Genomic DNA, 22,174 nt, shown 5'->3' with positions numbered 1-22,174 from the left:
CCTCAAAATGGAAGCATGTAATACATGACTAGGTCTCAGAAGTTTGATTAGCTGCTGGGCCAGGACTGGTTAAACTTGTGAAACAGGTAAAGATTGTCCCCTTGTCTTTCTTTCCCTCTTCCACAATCTCCACAGAGACTACCCACCAGGCCTGCCCCTCCAAGACAGCAACTGGGGCTCCAGAAGCACAGTGAAGAGCATGGCCTTTGGAGTCAGAAAGACCCTGGGCTCAAATCCCAGCACTGCCACTTACTGTGAGTCCTTGAGTCAGTCACTTAAGCCTCCAAGCCTTCTCCTCTCATCTGTAAAATGGGGATATAAGAACTTCTCAAGGAGCTGCTGTGAAGCTCAAGTTATATAAAAACATGTCTAAATTTAAAAAAAACCTCAGCACACTGCCTGGCCCACGAAGGACTCCACAAACAGCAGCACCAACTGTCTTTCTCCCACCCTCCCAGCCCTCGATTTCCACAGCTGACCTCATGACTTTTTTTCCTGTCAACACCAGCAGCTGAGGTTGTTTTGTTTTGTTTTTTCTTTTGCGGTACGCGGGCCTCTCACTGTTGTGGCCTCTCCCGTTGCGGAGCACAGGCTCCGGACACGCAGGCTCAGCGGCCATGGCTCACGGGCCCAGCCGCTCCGCGGCATGTGGGATCCTCCCGGACCGGGGCACGAACCCGTGTCCCCTGCATCGGCAGGCAGACTCTCAACCACTGCGCCACCAGGGAAGCCCTAGCAGCTGAGTTTTACCTACTCCTCTTCCCCAAGAGGGGAAGGGAGCGGAGAGTAGGAGCAGCCTTTGACATCTCCCTCATCACGCGCCTCACGCCCAAGGATGCAAGCTGCCTTCGCAAGGCCAGACAGTCAGGGCGACTTGCCTCCTTCCCTCCGGCCAGGGAAGGAACACAGGCCAGGACCCAAGACGGCGGCGCACAGGCTCAGGGCAGATGGGAGCATCCCGAAGTCAGGTCAGCCCTGACTCAGATGGAGATGCCTTAACAAGACTGGGGGCATCTGAAGCCCCTGAGGCCAGACCCCAGGCATCACCCTGCCCTTTCTCTGTGCCAGGAGGCACCTGCCACAGGCCGAGACCACCAGCCACCAGCTCCTTCTCAGGAAATGCCTTCAGTCTTTTAGGCCTTGGAGTCTTCCACCTCCTTCCTCCCCAAGGAGTACTGAAGCAGCAGCAATTTTACAGTCAAAGCTCCCACTAAAACTCAGCCACCGGCTCCCTCCTCATCACCAAAGCAAGGTCATCGCTATTCCAAGTGCCAGAAAAGGGACACGTTGTCCTCCCCATCCCCCAGAACAAGCACAGAGGCCTCCCTCTCCTGCCATCTCTGTGTCCTGTGCCTCAGAGAGCCAGTCGGGATGGAGGCCACATTTTCCAAGGCTGCCCTCTGCGTCCCCAGCCGGCACAAGCCACATGGGCTCTGTTCCAGGCATGAGGGCTGGGGCCGAGGCTGTCAGCACAGCAGGGACATATGGCCCGGCGAGCTCACATGGGGTCACGAGGGGCAGAGAGGTGCCTTCTCTTTCGGGCTGGGAGCATCTCAGGGGTCTCTCAGAAATAACCACAGATGGTCACTTAGAGAGGACGGCAGAGCTGACCAGTGGGGCTCTGCCCACAACAGCAGTCTGCTAGTCAGGCTCTGTCCCACCTTGAGCCCAAACCATGCCCAGCGGCTGAAGCAGACTAACTTGGGTTTGAGTCCAAGCTCCAGCACTCGCCAGCTGCGTGGCCCTGGGCAACTAACTCAGCGTCTCCCAGTAGGATGGTAATTGGGCCTGTATTTGTTTCTTGTGGCTACCATCACAGACTACCACAGAGTTGGTGGCTTAAATTTTTTTTTCATATTTTTAGAGGCCAGAAATCAAAAACCCAAGGTGCTGACAGGGCCACGCTCCCTCCACAGGCTTTCACGGACAACCCTTCCTTTCCTCCTCCACCTTCTGGTCTGTCTTCATGTGACCGTCCTCTCTGCATCTCTGGGTATCAAATCCCCTCATTCTTTCTTTCAAAAGGACACCAGTCACCGGATTTAGGGTCCACGTTAAATCCAGGATGATCTCATCTCAAGATCCTTAAATTAATGACATCTGCAAAGACCCTATCTCCAAATAAGGTCACATCCACTGGTACTAGAGGTTAGGAGTTGGACATATCCTTTGGGGAGACATGAGTCAACCCTATAGCGCCTATCACACAGGGTGACTCAGATTAAAAGAGATAATGTCTGTAACATATTTTGCATGAGATCAGGCACAAGGTAAACAATAAACATTATAAGTGGGACTTCCCTGGTGGCGCAATGGTTAAGAATCCGCCTGCCAATGCAGGGGACATGGGATCTATCCCTGGTCCAGAAAGATCCCACATGCCGTGGAGCAACTAAGCCCGCAAGCCACAACTACTGAAGCCCGTGCACTCTAGGGTCCAAAAGCTGCAACTACTGAAGCCCACACGCCTAGAGCCTGAGCTCTGCAACAAGAGAAGCCACTGCAATGAGAAGCCCACACACCGCAATGAAGAATAGCCACCGCTCGCCACAATGAGAGAAAAGCCCGTGTGCAGCAACAAAGACCCAACTCAGACAAAAGCAAAAAACAAACAAAAAAAAATTATAAGTTACTATTATCACAGTCATCATTATCTCCCTCTCCAGGAAGCCTTCCTGATATCTCATTCCAAAAAGAATCCAAGACAATTCAGACTTCCCCTCTAGATAACAACCTCCTTAAGAGCAGGGACCGTGCTTGTTGACATTTTCCCAAGCCCCCATAAGACTATAGGGGAACATGGTCTCAACAGCGAGATTATAGACTCTCAGGTCAGACAGACCCATGTCTGGAACTTGGCTCTGCCACCTTCTAATGATATGACCTTAGACATGTGTATCAATGTCTGCTATCAGTCATTACCATCTGAGGAACAGGAATATTACAGCCCCGCAGAAATGTTATGAGCACCTCAGATAACACATAGTCCAGAGTGACCAGCAAACAGTATGTGCTCTGTAACTAGAGTCATGATGCACTCTTGGTGCTCAGCAACTGCCCGGTTCAATACATACCTGATCACACAATAAGTGGATGCCACCAGCCACTCCTCCAATCAAGGCACCAGATCACACTAAGCCAATCTGCATCCTTGCGTAGACCTCACAGGCAGGGCCGGCACTGAGCCCACTACCTCACCTCCTCCACAGCCCTGGGAATGAACCCCACACACACCCAGACTGATAAACCACTTCCTTCCTCCGTCCTTCAGGCTCTACCTACCACCTACCAAGCACCTCTTGGATGATCTTGAGCAGGATAAGCAAACTTTTTCTGGAAAGGGTCAGAGAGTAAATATTTTAGGCTTTCTGAGCCGTACGGATTCTCCCCGCAACTACTCAATTCTGTGTCATGGCATGAAAGCTGCCATAGACAATGTGCACACAAATGAGCAGGGCTGGGCTCCAGAACAATTTTATTTACAAAAACGAGTGTTGGGCCATGGGTTGTGACCGCTGCTTTTGAGGATATATAAACGAGTAAGACTCAGCATCCACACGGAGAGGAAAGGACAAGCGGAGGACAGAATCCAGGTGTCTCAGCCCCACGTCAGGCTATTGAACTATGTCCTACCTTGTCCACCCAGGATCGATGAAAAGTACACTTCAATGCAGACTCACAGATATAGAGAACAAAGTAGTTGTTACCGGTAGGGGGAGGGCCAATATAGAGGTGGGTAGGGGCGGGTACAAACTACTGGGTATAAGATGGGCTCAAGGATGTATTGTACAACATGGGGAATAGGGGCAATATTTTGTAATAACTGTAAATGGAAAGTAACCTTTAAAAAATTGTATAATAATTAAAAATTTTACTTTAAAATTGTTAAATTTTAAAAATTAAAAAAAAATTAAGTACACTTAAACCAGGGAGAAAAATAGTAACAGTTAAACCAAAACTATCTGTCAATGGCACAGAGGAAATATTTGTAATATAAAATCCAACCAACAAATCAGAAGAGTCTGTTCATACAGACATTCAACAGGTATTTAGTGAGTTCCTACTGTGTGCCAAGCCTCTGCTAGACAGTAGAGATATAACAACAAGGAACGCAGACCCAGCTCCTCAGGGGGCCCACAACTCAGTGGATGAGGGCTTCGTCTTGAGGGTGAAAGCACTGAGCTAAACGCTACTGGAAGGCACACAAATTATACAAACCCATAGAATACAAAGAAACCCACTGAACACCGACATCCTTTTCAAATGTTGAGCTAAGTTCTTCCTGTGTTCTCTGATGTGATCTCTGGGGGGCAGGGACATGGAGAGAGTTGCCGTTCAATTCACAAGATACTGTAGAGAAAAAGCAAGGTCACAAAATTGCATGCTTCAAAAACTATTTTTCCTGATATGCAGCCTGGTGCCCAGAGTTTGTAGGCCTATGCTAACCCATGCCATCTCCTGCCCTTGAAGTCCACACGGTGTGATGGGTTTAAGGCTCCAACCTCAAGGGCTCCCCGCCCAGGTCTGCTCGATGACACGAGGGCTGCTCTGACCTGCCAGCTCCACTCGGATGTGGACCCAGTTTCCAACTCGGTGGGGCACTGACACATATCCCACTGAATTTGCAGCTTTCAGCTCCTCTGCCAGGGCTGCAGAGTCTGCTCTGCAAAGCCCTCTGACTGCTCGACAACCTCTTCAAAACAGGCAAAATTAATTTTAGACAAACATTTAAGAGGAAAAGAAAATCTATCTGGAGGACTTGCCAACACTCACAGCTGTGACACTGACAAGAAAAGGGCTGCAGAGCAGAGAATTCGCCTCACACCATTCACTTGTCATCATACACCGTGCTTTGCACAGATTGGCATAATTTAGGGAGGCAAGAAAATAGGCCAACTACAGCAAAATTCCACAGGCTCGTCCCAAAGACCAATCAAGACAGGATGTAAGAGGTACAGATAAAGCACACCGCCAAACACTTCCTGAGAGATGATTTTTATCACAGGCTTGCAAACGATAATCCAAGTAGAACTTGTACTTCCAGGTATATCAGCCCTCTTTAAAATAGTATAGAAGCACCTCCCATTTCTCATGTGCTCTAGAGTCACACTGGACTAGGAGAAGGGTCAAGGGCTTTCTGTGCTTCCCAGAACACTCTGCCCAGGTCCTGTCTGCCCCTCAGAAGCCTACAGCCTCTCCTCTGTTAGGCGATGCCTGCCTCTGTGGACCCCAAACGTTTCCATCCCTGTGCTCTAATACCACTTTGACTTGTTTTAAGTTCTGACCGCCCAGGGAAATGCTGGACCACACCCTTCATCGGGATTCAAGGGGTCACTGCCAAGGTGAAACAGAAGCAGGAGGGACCCCTGGCTTTGAAGACTTAACCTGCTTGGTCCCAACACTTGACAAGCAATCCCAAAGCTGGTGCTGGTGTTGAGAGCCACCGTTTACGACTACGGCTAAGGAATGCATTTGACTCAAGCTTCTCAGGGCTGGAGTGTGGAAGAAAAGCTGCATCACCTTGGTTGAGCACAACATCGTGGGCTCCACACAGCTTAGCTGGGCTGTCCCGATTGCCACGAGCACATGAACTCTCATCAGGGTTCAGATGGGGCATGTAGGTTTCAGGCATGCTTGATGGCCTATTGTGGGGGAAGCTCTAGGCTATAAGTGGTACCAACAAATTCTGGGATTTGTGAGAATGTTAACGGGCCCTCTCAACACGCAGGGATACTACCACCCCTGCCCTACTCCACCCTCTAGGGTCCTGCCCACCCAGATCCATGCATATGAGTCCAGGGCACCTGTACATCCCCTTGGCTTCACACAGCATTCTGCATCCTTTCTTGCTCTCATATAAAACCATGTCTTTGTCCTGCATTCCCTAAAGTTAGAGGAGACCCTTCCTCCCCTTCTCTGTACAAGGGACTCTGCAACCTGGGGGTACTTAGGGATTTTCTATTTAATAAAAAGGGCAAAATAGAAGACAAGCTAGCAGACAGAAATCCCCTGTGGACTGAAACAAGGTCACGGAGAAGTCACCGTGAGGAAATGATGCTTGCTGGAAGCTGTATGTATCTCTAAGCAAATAAAGGACATTTGTTCCCGTGGCTGCTAACACAATGACCCCTGGAACCAAAAGAGCCTCCCAGCCTAACTCTTACATATTTTTAATGAAAAATTGCAAATTAGATTAGCTTAATTTGACCTCATCTGCCTTTTTTAAACCAAGGAAATTACCATTTTAATAGGAAGACCAGCTATTTGTCTAAGGAAAAAGGTCCTTGCGAGGTCTGCTTTGCCTGTTCTGTTTCCATTTTTAAAAAGAAAAGAGAACATGGGCATCAGAGGGCAGAGGGCAGTTGGTCAGGCTTGAAAAACACACAGTAGTTCTCCTGGTGAGCACCACAAAGGGCCAGCACCCGACAAATCCCGCTTCCAGAGATGTTCTCAGCCGCCAGAGGCAGCAAGGGCTTCTCGTGTGTTCACGCGGACGGTCTTGGTTTCCTTCGGCAAAGCTGTACTGAGCCCCTTCTGTGTGCCAGGTAGGGTGCCGAGTGCTGGGGATTCAGCAGAGATCAGGGCACTTTCCAGAGGAGAAATGCAGGAGAGAAGCCAGAGGTCAACTGCCTGAACAGAAGCCTGGAGTTAGACAGGAAGGAGCAGGTGGGAGAGGGGGGTCGAGCACTCCAGGCAGAAGGAACAGGGTTGGTGGGAGCACTGGGGGAGGGGCCGGCGGCAACCACAACATGAAGGGCAGCCGGCGTGCAGGCCACCCAAGGAGCGGAGGCTTCACGCTGAGGGCACGGGGACCATCACTGGTTTTCTTTTCAGAAGACCCACTGGTTGCTGTGGGGCAGGTGAGCAACCGTGAGAGAGTTTAAGCAAAGCGAAGACGCAGCAGTGATGCTGCTGCCCTGCGTTTGAATGGGGTTCCCTTTCCTCCCAGCCCCACCTAACCTCAAACCCAGGCACGGTCCTCCCAGATCGCTTCCACCGATCTCTCCCTGCTCCTCTCTGCGGCTAATCCCCCCTCCTGTGCCTGTCCCTGATCTCCATCCCTCAGACGTCCCTCCCTGGGATTTGCACCCTCGATTAGTTCCCCTTTCTCAGGCATCCTCCATCACCCCCAACCGTCTCCTCCTGACCGCCCCCCAACTCCGCGATGTACAGGAGCCCCTGGCACTGCCACCCACAGTGGTCCTGGCTGGGTTGCCAAACGCCCTCAGCACAGGCTGTGAAGTGGACATGCGAGTCCTGTCCTTCTCAGTCATTCCACCCGGGCGGCAATGTGACCTGCCTTCTGCTCCCACAGCTTGCCTGAAAGGTGCTCTGCTCAGCACCCGCAATGACCTCTGCATTGCCAAATTCTGCCACTCTTCTCAGTTTTCTTCCTCCTAATGGCCTTCCCCACTCCAGACCACAGACCAGCCCTCCCTCTTGAAACTCTCCTCCATCAGTCTGAACGCAACAACTGAATGGAAAACATGGATTCTACCCGTGTTTTCCATCTACCTTTCAGATCACCTCTTCACCGGCTCTACTTCCTCTTCCTACTGCCCAATGCAAACTGGCCTCCAGGCTCCACGGCCCTTTACATTTCCCTGTTCTCAGCCAGACCGTGTAGGAGCACAGCTTCACCACTGCTTCCACTCCCCATCCACAGACATCCACCTCCATCTTGACCTCAGCAACTTCAAAAACCCCAACTCCAAGACCTCCCTGGCGCCCCAGTGGTTAAGACTTCGCCTTCCAATGCAAGGGCTGCGGGTTTGATCCCCGGCCGGGGAGCTAAGATCCCACAGGCCTCGGGGCCAAAAAACCCAAAACATAAAACAGAAGCAATGGTGTGACAAATTCAATGAAGACTGTAAAAACGGTCCACATCACAAACATCTTTAAAAATCAAAACAAAACATAAAAAACCCAAACCCCAGCACACAAAACGCCTTCCGTCAAGTTTTCCTACTTCTGCCAAGAATACTAGCCCTATGACTAGAACACTCAGTTCTTTCCAGAACTTTCCTCTTTTCCTCTATAAACTGTTACCAAGTCTTAGCAAATCTCCCTCAACAGCTACCAGGATGATTCCTAGAGTTACAACAAAGGCTGCAGGCTCTGGAGACAGACTGCACCGGGTCACATCCTGGTACTGCCACTAAGGAGCTGTGAGACCTTAGGTAGACCAGCTGCCTCATTGCTATGCCTCAGTTTCCTGGTCTGTAGAAGGAGGGTAATGTGAGTACTGAGTTCATAGGATTGTTCTAAGAGTTCCAGGTGATAACACAAAGCATGTGGCACGGCATGTGGTAGCACACAGGAAGAATTCCACTGACGAAAGCCGCAGTTACTAACTCAGTTGTCCTGGTCCATCCCTTCCTTTCCATTTCCTTCTACCTCTAGGCCCACACTCGGATTATTCCAATACATACTGACTTGTCTCCCTTTCTCCAGCCTCTTTTCACCTAAATACATGCCAAATACCTCTTTCAGATTTACCTTTTGAGGTCGCACTGTTATCGTCTCATCCCCAGTTACCGACAAGATAAAGTCCAACCTCCTCCTCGCAGCACGCCACGCTCTCCACGCGCTGTTCCTGGCACACAGGCAGACCCAGCCCCCAGAAACCCCATGCTCCCTCCACACCTTTGCCAAAAACAGCCTGTGTTTAAAACCTCACTCACCTACAGGCACGTGATAAAATCCCGTGCAGCAACTAAGAAGGGTAATGAGGATGGAGACTGCAGTACATCAGCTGCACTAAAGACCCCCATTCCTCTCTCCTCCCTACATCCACACCCTTGATCACACAATCTTGTAGTGGTTTCCCTCACACTCTGCCCCTTGACGCAGCCATGTGACTTGTTAGCAGACATGACACAAGCAGAGGCTTGACACAGCACTTGAGCATTTCAGTTTCTGCTCTTGTGCCTTGGCCATGACCATGAGAACATGCTTGACCTAGCTCCTGGGAGGTGAGACACGTGAAGCTGTCCCAGCCAAGGCCATCTTAGATCAGCGGACAGCCAGAGGACCCACAGCAAGCAACACCAGCCAAGATGAGCCCAGCCCAGCTAACTGCAGGCATCAATGCTCATTGATGCAATAACGCTCTGTGGTTGTTTGACAGGCAACAGATAACTGATACATGTATTAACCAGCATGGAGAAAAGATCATAGCACATTACAGAGGGAAAGTGACTGACAGCAAAGCAATAACGGAGAGCACAGCTGCAGCTGAGAGAGTGAGTGTGTGCCTGTGCTTCACAGGAAGTGACACAGGAAGTGACACAATTGCAATATTTATTTACTTAACTGTCTCTCAGCCTAGACGACTATGTCCTGGAGGAACCACATTCACTATGTTTACCATTATAGACTGAAGTGCCTAACTCCAGGCCAGGAAAACTCGTATACTCTGAATAAATATTGTTAAATGAATAAGTGAGTGAATTTCCATGTATGTGCATGCATTCAAAGGTCCAGAAGTTTTACACCAAATGATCGAACGTGCTTATCTCCAACTGCTTACACAATTGGTGGTATGTGTTTTAGGTTTGTTTTCTGGTTTTTAGTAAAAAGTATTCTCTATTCTTCTACAATTAACATGATGATTTCTATAAAAAAGGACTAAGAGTTCAAATAAAATCCTTCAAGGTGAAGAGCCTGGATTCAGGGTAGAGGCCGCCTCAGTCAGCTGACCGACCCCCCAGGCGACGCCCTCCTTCTCCCAACTCTGTGTCTGCTGTCATCCATTCTCATGTTTTTAATTTACTTTTTTATTGGCAAAGATCTTGTTTCCATGGGTATATAGCAAAACTCTTAATAATAACAGTTTATACTTTAACCCGTTTAAACACTACAGTCCCAGAGCAGTTATCAATCAATTTTATTTAAATTAACATATGAGCATACTGGATTCTCACAACAATGCTGCGAGGCAGAAGGTTCTAGAATTACTGACCCTACTGTACTTATGAAGAAACCGAGGCCCAGTGGATTGTCTATGATCACGAAGGACAGAATTAGAACTCATCACAAGAACTGGACCTCAAATCCTGACTCTCTCCCCACTGTTGGTTCAGCACCCTCACCGTCTTCACCCACCACAAAGCTCGTGACCACGAGAACAACCTCCCTTAGGAGATCGGGTATGTGTCGCATCCATCCTGGCACCCCCTCACCTGGCCCACTGCCTCACATACAAAAGGTGCTCAATATATGTTCCCTGCACTGAACCAGGCAGCTGAGCCCAGGGAACTGAGGAGGTCAGCTCTCCTTGTCTCCCCCTCTAGAGAAGGGTGTTAGCAAGTCAGGTGGGTTCAAGATGGTCTCTAGAGCAGAGGGAGACTGTAGGGCTCACTGGGTCTGGGAGCCCTTAACTTGAGGCCCATGGATGGGCTTTGAGAGGTGCACCAAGCCATGGCGTTGTGTGATAAATACTTTTTGGATGTGTACGTGTTTTTCAGGGAGAGGGCAAAGCATTCATCTGACGGTCAAGGGGAGTCACCAACCCCGCAAAGCTGAGGCCCAGCCAGATGCAATGACTTCTGCCCAATGGCAGCTATGGTCGGTGGGCAGAGCTGGGGCCAGAACCCAGGCCTCCTCACTTCTATCATGGGGTATTCTCTTTCCTACGAACTGCTCTCCATGTGGCATATTTATGCCAATGTCATGGTCCCTGAATGCTGCATTTCTACAGCTTAGAAGGATGGTCAGACAGGTTTACGGCTTTACTGGATTCTGTTTTCAGCAGACCGCAATTTTTTTGTAATGGTAAAATATTTCTGACGTGATCTGATCCATTCCCTTCATTCATCAGCCATTCGTGGAAATGTCAAGCATGCCAAAGCAATTTTCTTTAAAATGATTTAGCAGCCATATGAACACAAGTCAGCCCATCTGATCTCTGCAATTCAAACACATTTCTCTTCAGAAGAGAATGAATGTGCAGTCTTGACAAAGAGGATGCATTTTCATCAGTCTGGGATGAGCAGGCCTCTGTCAGGAGGCAAAGTGGTAAACAGGAGGGCACTCCATCCAGGGCTGCCATCTCCCCACATCCCACAACACCATGTCTGGCACCCAATGCCTGGTGACTCCTTCCCAGGGCCAACATTTAACAATGACAACCATCACCCAGCTACGGCCAAACTGCAGGCAGCCGCGACACTGTGCGTGCACTGGAAAACAGAAGAAGGCAGGGCTGTGACGCGCTGAGGTGACTGACGAAGCAGAAATAACGTTCCTACGATGCAGCTTGACAGAGACACAAGCTCAGCCCCGGCAAAGCCTCGGGGCTAAATTCTCGGGAGGTGAGGAGGTATGCCTAGGGGGCTAGTCCAAAGGCATGCTGCTAGCCTGGTAGGATTCTATCCTGGGGGTGCACTTGTACCCTGAGAAAAGCCTGGAGAGGGATGTCAACCAGAGGCCAACCACTTAGTTTGCTTCCAAAAGGATCCCGCACCCCACACCACCACGTGACGGCTATGATTTCCTGTTAGTGGTGCCCATTCAGAGCTCTGAAAGTCTCCCCAATACAAGTTACATTTCTTTGCAGCCCGTAGTACTCCTCAATTTTTTGCAGCTTTGTCAAGGACTACCTCGGATGAGACTTTTGGGTTCCACTATCCGGAAAGAGACGGAGATTTCAAACCTCAGGACCCAAATGCCCAAATGGATTTGGGGTTCCCCACTGCAATTCAGCCAGTTCTATTCCTTAAACTCCCTCAGATTAAAGTGTTCCCTCTTTTTGAATTATGGTTTTCTCAGGGTATATGCCCAGTAGTGGGATTGCTGGGTCATATGGTAGTTCTATTTGTAGTTTTTAAAGGAACCTGCATACTGTTCTCCATAGTGGCTGTATCAATTTACATCCCCACCAACAGTGCAGGAGGGTTCCCTTTTCTCCACACCCTCTCCAGCATTTATTGTTTCTAGATTTTTTGATGATGGCCATTCTGACCGGTGTGAGATGATACCTCATTGTAGTTTTGATTTGCATTTCTCTAATGATTAATGATGTCGAGCATCCTTTCATGTGTTTGTTGGCAATCTGTATATCTTCTATACAATGGAATATTACTCAGCCATAAAAAGAAACGAAACTGAGTTATCTGTAGTGAGGTGGATGGACCTAGACTCTGTCATACAGAGTGAAGTAAGTCAGAAAGAGAAAAACAAATACCGTATGCTAACACATATATATGGAATCTAAGAAAAAAAAATGGTCATGAAGAACCTAGGGTTAAGACGGGAGTAAAGACACAGACCTACTAGAGGATGGACGTGAGGATATGGGGAGGGGGAAGGGTAAGCTGTGACAAAGCGAGAGAGAGGCATGGACATATATACACTACCAAACATAAAATAGATAGCTAGTGGGAAGCAGCCGCATAGCACAGGGAGATCAGCTCGGTGCTTTGTGACCACCTAGAGGGGTGGGATAGGGAGGATGGGAGGGAGGGAGACGCAAGAGCGAAGAGATATGGGAACATATGTATATGTATAACTGATACACTTTGTTATAAAGCAGAAACTAACACACCATTGTAAAGCAATTATACTCCAATAAAGATGTTAAAAAAAAAAAAGTGTTCCCTCCACCAACCAACCCCCAACATGACCCCAGTATTTATTCTTGAGAAGTAACAGAGAGAATACTTGGAATAGGCATGAAGTTACCATAAACAAATCCAATTTATACTGTGTTTTTCTAAGTATGGCACATACATCACTGAGGATTTTAAGAAGTACCCAAATTTTTTTATTTGTATAATTTGTTATGTGTATTAAACCTGTGGTTTCACATGTATTATTGCTTAAGACTAAATTGGAGGGAAAGGAGAATTGCTTTAAAGAAAAATATATTTTTAAATAAATTCAAGTATTTGGAAATGGGGCAGAAATCAGGACAGTGGTACCCACAAGTCTGGGAGACACAACACTGGACGTGAGATGGGAGATCCACACCCGCTGCACCTGCAGCCGCCTATGAGCACACACAACAGCTCAGGTGTGACGAGGAAGGGCAACCAACATTCTCTGAGCACCTACTCTGCTTCAGAAGCCTTTCATGTGTCATCTCATTTATCGTTCGTAATGATCCTGCAAGGATCAAGTCTCCTCACTGGATACTCAGAGGAGAAACACAGAGAGGTTAGGCAGTCATCCAAAGTAACACACTTATTAATCCCAAGAGTATGAAGTGGGTCACCTGGCCTGGAAATGTGGCTGGACCAATGCACTGCCACACAAGAGAGGGCACGTCAGCGGCGAGTTACCCCCTTCCACCCGGCAGAGTAAGAAAGTATTATATAACATTAAGAATGGGCTCTGCTGGGGTTTCCCTGGTGGCACAGTGGTTGAGGGTCCGCCTGCCGATGCAGGGGACACGGGTTTGTGCCCCGGTCCAGGAAGATCCCACATGCCGCGGAGTGGCTGGGCCCGTGAGCCATGGCCGCTGAGCCTGTGCGTCCGGAGCCTGTGCTCCGCAACGGGAGAGGCCACAACAGTGAGAGGCCCACGTACCGCAAAAGAAAAATAAAAATAAAAAATAAAGAATGTGCTCTGCACAGAGCCTTCCACTTTTATACTTTGAGCTTTTCAAACCATGTTCACATCCATCAACATCCCCTTACCTAAGTATTACTTTCATTTAACAGAAAGAGAAAACAGGCCCAGAGATGGTGAGCAGGTTGCCCAAGGTGACCCAGTAAAGTGAGCAACAGAGGCAGGAGCAGAAATGAGGTTTCACCTCGAGCTTCCTCACCCCTATCTTTCTGACTAGATCATGAGCTCCTAAGGATGGGGATCAAGCCATTCTTGCCGCCTCGAGCTGCCCTCCTTTCACACAGTCAGCCCTGAAGGAGGTGAGGTTTACTCACTCATCGCAATGCCTCCTTCTCGTCCTTTGCCAACCCAGAGTCAAATGGTGGATCTTGTCTGTCTGTCCAGTGTGAAGTTATAGCGACTGAACACGTGGGCTCTCGAGAGAGACTTCCGAGTTCAGGTACCCATTCTTGACCTCCGGCAAGTCACTCACCCTCTCTGAGATTCAGTTCCTCCTCCATCAAGTAGAAATAACATCAATGCCTACTACCCACAACTGTAAGGGGTCCAGCTGAGAAAATCGGCAGGAATCGTTCCACACGTTCTTCAGGACTCATCCCAGACATCAATCACCTCCTCCACAGAGCAGTTTTAGACACACACACTCTCCTGCCCACAGAGGCTAGTACCACACCAGGCATACAGTGAAGGCTCAATATTTAGCAAGTGAATGTTTAATGAGAATTTCCAAAAGAGAAGACAATCCTCAGAGCCTAAAAGAAGGAAGAGGAACTACTGCAAGGGTAGTGGGAGGGTCGATCTTCGGGAGCCCAGGGAGCCTTCCCAGGAGACCCTCTGCCCACCAGCTCACACGGGGCAGGGAGCTGCCTCTCTCACCCACACGTGGGCCCGTTCTGCTACCTGATGACACTTTCAGTGAGACCTGCCTGCAGTTTCTGGGTATGTGCAAACCTACACGAGGCAGTCTCGTTAGCTGATGGGTCGTGACAAGGTGGCACCATGACTAACTCGTGCCTTTGAAATAACTGGTGCCTGGAGACCAAGTGTTCGGTCCAAGATAAAGTGGCACGAGGCAGGTCCCTGTCACCCCAGGAGACAGGCCAGAGAAACCTGAACTGCCATCCATCCCTAGCTCCCCCAGGACAAGCAGAACATAGCGTGACTGTCTCTGGCACTAAGCAATGTCTCTGGCCTTGCATCACTAACTTATATGGCTCACAAAAGTACAGTAACAAATCTGAGATATTTGCTTAGTTTATCTTTGTGCCCCTATCCCTTCTAGCAGTTTCTGATAGGATATGCAGAACACATCATTCTCTCAGGACGACAGAAACAAATCTTTGGGGAAATTATGAGAGTAAATAGAGCTGGAGTCACCTGGTGACCACAGCTAAACAAATACCCAACAAATCTAACTGATTCTCTAATTCGGAAATCTGGCAGATTAACAGGGTTTTATGGTGATTGTATGGATATTATTTCCACAATCTCTTGCTGGTTAAGTGATCGATAAAATCTAACACTATAGCACCTGTTTATTCTTGAAAATGAACAAGCGGCATGAAAAACACCTAATGATGGATTCCAAATGCACCAACCTGCGGTAACCTGGAGACCACAGCAGGAAAGAGAGACCAACCTGGTGGGTACATCGTGCACCAAACCATGTGGCTCTCCCAATAAACTGACACTGCAGGCAGCTGGTAAAACCTAAGACAGCCAGAGGTTTTAGCCAAATGAATGGGTGGGGGAGGGCCATCTGTGTACCAATGACACCATTCCAAAGGGTACACCTTGGAAGGCAGGGAGAGGATGCATGTCACTTGGGAGATGTGCACTTATCATCAACATTTCAGTAAGCTTCTTATTTTTCCTAAAAGTTCTATTTTTCTGAGACACAGCAGCCCACGGAGAATGCTGAAAGTGATGCCCAAAAGTGTTTGAAATATACCAGGGGTGGAGATGTCAAGGAAAGACTGCATAACGTAACCACGATAACTAAGAGTTATTCAGAGTCGGGCATTGTGTGCGGCAAGCAAGAGCTCTTTTAATTCTAGCAAACCTACCAGGGAGTATCCAGAGTCCAGGTTCTTCACTGCTGGGCTATAGTGCCTCTTTAAGTATTAAAAAAAAAAGAAAAGAAAAGAGAAGAAAGAAAGAAAGAAAACTTGTGATTTTGTCTCCAGCATTGAAAAATGATTCTGTGCAGAAGCCCACCACCATAGCAGCTCCCAACCGGCTGAGGTCCGGGGTGAAGACCAGACCATTTGCACTGGAAAGGGAAGACCCCACCAGCAACAGAGGAAAGTTTTGTGTAGAGATTAACAGTTGACTTTTCCAAACCATATTTTTCAAATTAATATAAGTTATTTTAAAAATTATTTTTAATAAATAATAAAGCGATCACAATACTTGCTAACTCTGGGGGGGTTTAACTTCTTTTCTGACTCACTATCTCTGAGGTCAAAATCCCCCAAAATGAACAGAATTACTTTTCAATCTCTCAAAATTGTCTGTTCTGAAGCAAGTCTCATCCACTGAACTACAAATAAGCTGGCTCCTCTGCAAAGGCCTGGTTTCCACACATGGACTTTAAGATGACCGTGGTCTTCTCACCTCTCTGTTGGCAGCTGTGGCCATGGACCCGGCAACCTCTAGCCAGCTCAGGCGGTCGCCAGGCCACAGGGTGGAAGAGCACAGTGTTCCACAGGCAGCCTGTCCCCACAGGCAGAGGCTGTACCTAGGAGCCTACTGTAACCCCAGCCAGCCCGCAGGTCCCCATGACATGTGCCAATGACTCACGGAAAGATCCTCATTACTCCCGGGGCTTCCACTGAGAAAAGGCTCAGGCCAGCTCTGTGTGAGAAGATTCACAAACGGACAAGGAGACCACCAAGGTCTGCAGGGAAGCTACGTGGAGTCTTGACCCCCTCCTGTGCCCAGGAGATGCCTTGTCCTGCCTTGTCCACCCTATCCGGCCACAACAGCCAATCTCCAAAAAACACTGCATTTCCTAGAAAGGAGGACCTTTGACTTACAACCTATTATTCCTACTTGGAGGGATCAAGAGGAAGAACTTTTACCATAACTGGTCTCTAGGGTTTCACAGATAGCGTGTGGGGTGAGCACCATAGTGGCCAGGACCCCTTAGCACAGCACTCACAGCTTCAGAGGGCCCCTGAGAAGACTTACACTCTGCTCCCAACCAAGGAGCTGGGCACTGTGTGGGTAAACACACAAGCACAGATAGTCCCAAGAAAAGCTGGCAAAGAGGGAGGAAAAGAGTGAATCGAAGAGAAGAAAGAAAGTCCAGTCCCAGATAAATCAGGGGTGTTCCCGCTGCCCAGAGGGAGATCCTTCCACAGCTGCTTACAGACCTAACCAGTAGAGCATTTGCAGGAAACGCCTTCCCAACCCATCCCCTGGTGTCCTGCCTTTCCTAGAAAGAGTCAGTGGATGGGGCAGGGCAGAGGGAAGAGAGAATCTGTCTCCCAGAAGAGGGCACAGAGCACCCTTGCACCACACCCGACACAGAGCCAGGGGCCATCCCGGGTGGTTCTAGTAGACCCGGTCATCAGGGGAGGTACATACCAAGTCCTACTCATGGAAACACTACAGCTGGAGAAAAAGCAGTAGTGCTAAGGGAGTTTATACATTTTCATTATTCTAAGATGGTTAAGAAATAATCTAATGCAAGGGGCGGGGGAAAGTTGGCAAAATGATAGCTAATAAAAACAAAATGTATCCAGTGCTAGCCACATGCTGGCTCTACCTACGCACCTTATTTAGTCCTCAGAATGACGTGCAGCCGGTACTATTAACATTCTTGTCTTAACGTTGGGAAACAGAGGTTTCGAGATTATGTGACTTGCTCAAGGCCGCATAACAAAGGCTTATATCCATCTGAGATCTTAAGATTTGAGCCTTAGGTTTCTCTGGGAAGAAAGGGGCACTTTGAGAAAGCACATTTACTAGTGTTATCTCAGAAGCAAGTCTATCTCCTGCCCGAGGAGCTCCAAGGAGCCCCATCTGTTCATGAAGATTTCACCTCGAGGCCAGCACCGAAAGGCCAGGGAAGACAGGTTACGAGTGCCACGTTGTTGTGTCTGGGAGTAAACAGACCCATTTATTTCAGTTCCCCTGAGTCAGAAGGGGTGTGCATTTGTTTCAGGAGAAACTGTTAGGTTTCTCTTAGGAAAACGTACAACCACTGCAAATACTCTAGTTCTTGTGAGACTAATCTGCTTGTGGGCATTATAACAAAACAGACTTGCACATCTCCCCCAAAATGAATTTAAATTTTGGAAGAAAGCACTTCACAGGTTTCAATTTAGTCAGCATTTTTAAATGCCACTTTTTATTGACAACCATCTGGGGTGGGGTGAGGTGTGTTTTATGCCACTTGGCCAAGGTGATGATTGACCCATATTATTTCATATTTGACTAATTAATTTTCTATCAGTAAGTAGGAATGGAGGTGAAAAGCCGCACAACTATATTAGACACCACAGTGTGAATGCTGGGCTCCCAAAAGCAACCCCGGGGGTCAGAACTCAGCTTGTCTCCAAGAGAGAGGATAGGAAACCACACTGAATAAGGCAGCACGTGGGAATCATGTTGTATTTCACTGAGCGGAAGGAAAAAGTGTCTGACCCCAAGAGGAATTGCTAATGGAAATCTGAAAAAATAAGAAAAAGTGTATTTTTAATAGTATCGATCTAGATTTAGGAAACAATTCGGAACGTTACATTGCAGATCGAGAGGCCCAAATAATTTTACCTGGTGGTTCTCCTTTAAAGTGGGAAATACGGTCAGTGTGGACGGAGACCTCATCAAAACTATTGATCCACAGCAATAAAGAGCTGAGATGTCCTCGGAGAGGGTCTAAAGCCACAGGCTCATTTCACAGATGCTGACACTGAAGCCCAGAAAAGTGTGCTAACGGTGACACAGCTGGATAAACTCAGAACTGGAGCCACCTACCTGTGTCCCTTCCCCTCTCCTTCCCCTTTCCCCCTTTGCTCTGTTTGACAAGGATGCCACCTCCTTCATCTTCAGTTACAGAGGAAAAGATACAGGAGTGAGAAGACCACATAGGAAACAAGACCCAGGGAAAGCCCTGGAGTCCCGGCCTTCTCGTCTCAGGCTCCACTGCACCCATGCTGCCACTTCCTCTGGTGAGCTCACCTTCCAGGCGGCATCCACTGAGATGGAAAGACAACTCCCCCTTTCCACCATTCTTAGTTTCAAGCACGTTGGAGCTCTCAGAAAACACTCCATGATTTCAGCAACATCCAAAAACAGTGCCAGGCATTGTTCTAGATGCTTAGGATAAAATGGTGAACAAAACAAAGAGCCTTGTCATTGTGGAATTCACATCCTAACAGAGAGAGGAGGCAAACAATAAGTGCGTTAGAGAAAGCATCTAGTGTGCTTAAAGGGAATAAATACTATGGAAAAATGAAAATGTAGAGCCAGGTATGTGGTGAAAAAATACAGAAGGTGGGCAGGGGTGGGATGCAATACTAAATAACGTGGTGAAGGGAGGTCTCATTGGTAAGGTGAGATCTGAGCCAAGACCTGCAGGGAGTGAGGGAATTAACCAAGCAGGTATCTAGGAGAAGAGCTCCCAGGGAGACTGAGCAAAGCCCCTGAGGCCTGGCACCTTCAGGGAACCGCAAGGAGGCCAGTAAGGCTGGAACAGAATGAGTGAGGGAGAGAGAAGACCAGCTCAGAGAGGTAACAGGAGGCCTGTAGGACATGATGGGCCTGTAGGATAGTGAGCACGGTTGGCCCTTCCTCTGAGAGAAATGGGGAGCCATAGCAAGGTTTTGAGCAGAGGAGTAACATGCTCTGACATGTTTTCAAAGGACCAGTCTGACTCCTGTGCTGAGCACAGCCTGCGGAGCGGTGACGATGCAAAGGAAGAGGAAGCAGGCAGAACTGCGGGCAGGCATCTGCACTAATCCAGAAGCAAGATGTTAGCTCAAGCCAGGACAGGTGCAGCAAGAGCTGATGGGCAGTCAACCACTGGGCATTTATATCTACACTCACTCTGGTTGCAGAGTTGCAAACGCAAATGCCAAGTAGGGCCAAACTGATGAATTAAATAAACAAAGTAGATCAGGTGCAAACGGAGGTGCGTTGACAGAGAAGGTGCGTGTGCCCCATCGGAAGGGGCAGCCACCGTCCGCCAGCCAACTGTCTCCTTAATGGACCACGAGCCCCTGTGGCCGTGTCTGAGGATCTCCCAAGAGAAATAGGAAATCCAGATATGTGGGGTTTTGGATGATATCTTCTAACTTTTTAATGTTAACAACTGATTCAAAAAACTTTTTTTTTTAACATACTGTCCAAACTAAACACATCTGAGAGCTGGACTTAACCCATGGGTTTGTCACCTCCGATGCAACCAGTGTAAGTAATCATTGAAACACTGGCCAACTAACGTCTGGAGACTTACACTGCATCCGCACTCTCCACAAAGCTACATTTCCAGGTGCTTATGGTGTTTATCTTCATGAATACCCCATCAGTCCCGCTGAACCTGACTGTAAGTGCAAGAAGCACTGACAAAAGGAACCAGAAGGCCGAAGTTCTTTGAGGTAATGCTCTTAATAAATATTTGATAATTAGGAAAATAAAGACATCACAACCTCATCAAAGATGCAGGGAGCCTCTGTCACCTGTGGTGCTGGGAAACATCATCAGAAACCTCACCTAAGACAAGTTTGTTACAAAGCGATGGATGCGGAGCTCAGAAGTTATCCCGAACGGAAAGAAGCTAATGTCTAAATCCATCACTGTTAAGGTCAAAAATGCAAAATCAACTTGCAATGATTCTGCAAGCAGCCAAGGGAAGGAAGAGGGAAATCCCCTCATCGATTCATATAATTACTGACAACTCACAGAATGAGCTTATTTTAGTCCCATAAATCAGCTGAGCTGTAAGTTACTATGTCTCTGAAAGGGGAGAGAAGCTTGAGGTGTGCACTGTGGGAGAAGGGCCAGAGGCGGGAGGCAGAAGGCAAAGACGGCAACTGTTTCTCCCACGTCCTGCCCTCCAGGCAGCAACGAGGGTCTTCCCAACGGCAGCGTAGGGGCAAGTGCCACACTCCCACCCCAGACCCACCCCTCTCACCAGGAACAAGCCAAGGAGCTGCCCTGATCCCCTCCGGGCCAAAGGAGATTCCTCCTGTTCCCCCCATCTGGGGCTCTCCGAGGCTCCAGATTTCCTCCCAGCAACCAAGGGAGAAGGACCACAGGGACAAGCCTGCTGACAAGGCTAACACTGCAGAGACAAAGGACAGAGCGAGTCTGGCTAATTCCCTTCCCAGTTTAGCCAAATACAGTCAAATTCCTAATTTGAGAGGACACGTATTTACTCATGGCTAGAAAAGGAAGCAAGGAACCCGCAGCTGTGCTGGGGATCAACCGTGAAGCCTCACCACGCCTCTGGGAACACAGACCAGGCGAGCAGAGGCACCCACAGGCTTCCTGCAAGGGCCAAGCCCCACCAACCTGGCCCCGCCAACTGAGAGGAGAGAGAAAACAGAAGCTTATATGGCCGGGCGGTAGCCTGACTCCATCACCCCTCAGTTCAGTGCCCCGGGCAAACCGCTGCCCTCCAGGGTCCTGCCCCACTCCCGCTGAGACGACATCCACAGTTCCAGGAGGCAAAATGAGAAGATGCAGTCTCCCCACTGGAGGGGCCCAGCATCCTACGGAGGAGACTCTCCACAGACAGGAACCTGTAGCCCAGGGCCAGGCGTCCTCACCAACACAGCCTCTTACCAGGGCAGTCACGCTCAGGAACATACAGAAGCGGCGTCGGCCCTGGTGCCCCACGCCTGTGCCAGCTTGCGTGGGTGCTGAGGACGTCTGCAGGGAGGTATTAATTCTGGGGCTGAGGAGCATGGCAGACTCCCACAGTAGCAGCCAAGCCAGGCAGGAGTGGACACCTGCCCACCATCCCGAAGGCTGCCGACACGGCTGGGGGTCCCAGCAGATCACCACTTTCCTGACAGCTCTGCCGTGTCAGTGCCTGCCGGCTGAGCGCACGGTCCATCTTGAGCACCGGGAGCCAAGGGACTGTTGCCACAAGCAGGAAGCCCATCTGGATTCAAGGCCTCTGCCCTTCTCCTTAGAAGGCTTCCAACAGGACAACTCTTCAGAATTAGAGAAAAACACCAAAAGGGCACGGAATACCTGCCGGGCACTGTGATAAGGGCAGAGCTCGCATCTTCCACTGATGTCTCCAAGGGAGGACCCGCGAAGAGGTTTAGTTAGTTGCTAAGAACACAGGCTCTGACTTCATATCCCAGCTCTTCTACTTTCTAGCTGAGTGACTTTGGGCCAATGACTGAACTACGCCTCAGTGTTCACACCTGTAAAATGGAAATAATTACAGTACTTGCCATGTCGGGTTGTTAAGAGGATTAAGTCAATTATTCAAGTAAGTGCTTCAATAGCCTAAGTATGAATGTTAGCTACCACTAGCTCCTGCTGTTATATCAGTTTTACATTGAGGAAACAGAAGCTCATGGGAAAAAAGTAATCTGCCTAAAGGCCAAAAAGCTAGTAAGTGGCAGAGCTGGGTCTT

General features: G+C 48.8%; 1 protein-coding gene across 1 annotated transcript in view; it reads right to left on the bottom strand.

The window, feature by feature from the left end:
• The window catches only part of SPOCK1 (SPARC (osteonectin), cwcv and kazal like domains proteoglycan 1), a gene marked incomplete at both ends in the record, with an annotated part of 546,421 nt that overhangs the window by 417,212 nt on the left and 107,035 nt on the right, over positions 1-22,174 (bottom strand). The window lies entirely within an intron of this gene.

The sequence above is a fragment of the Leucopleurus acutus genome (genome assembly GCF_964270905.1).
Source record: "Leucopleurus acutus genome assembly, chromosome: 3".
Lineage (NCBI taxonomy): Eukaryota > Metazoa > Chordata > Mammalia > Artiodactyla > Delphinidae > Leucopleurus > Leucopleurus acutus.
This window is presented reverse-complemented; position numbering and strand designations above follow the sequence as displayed.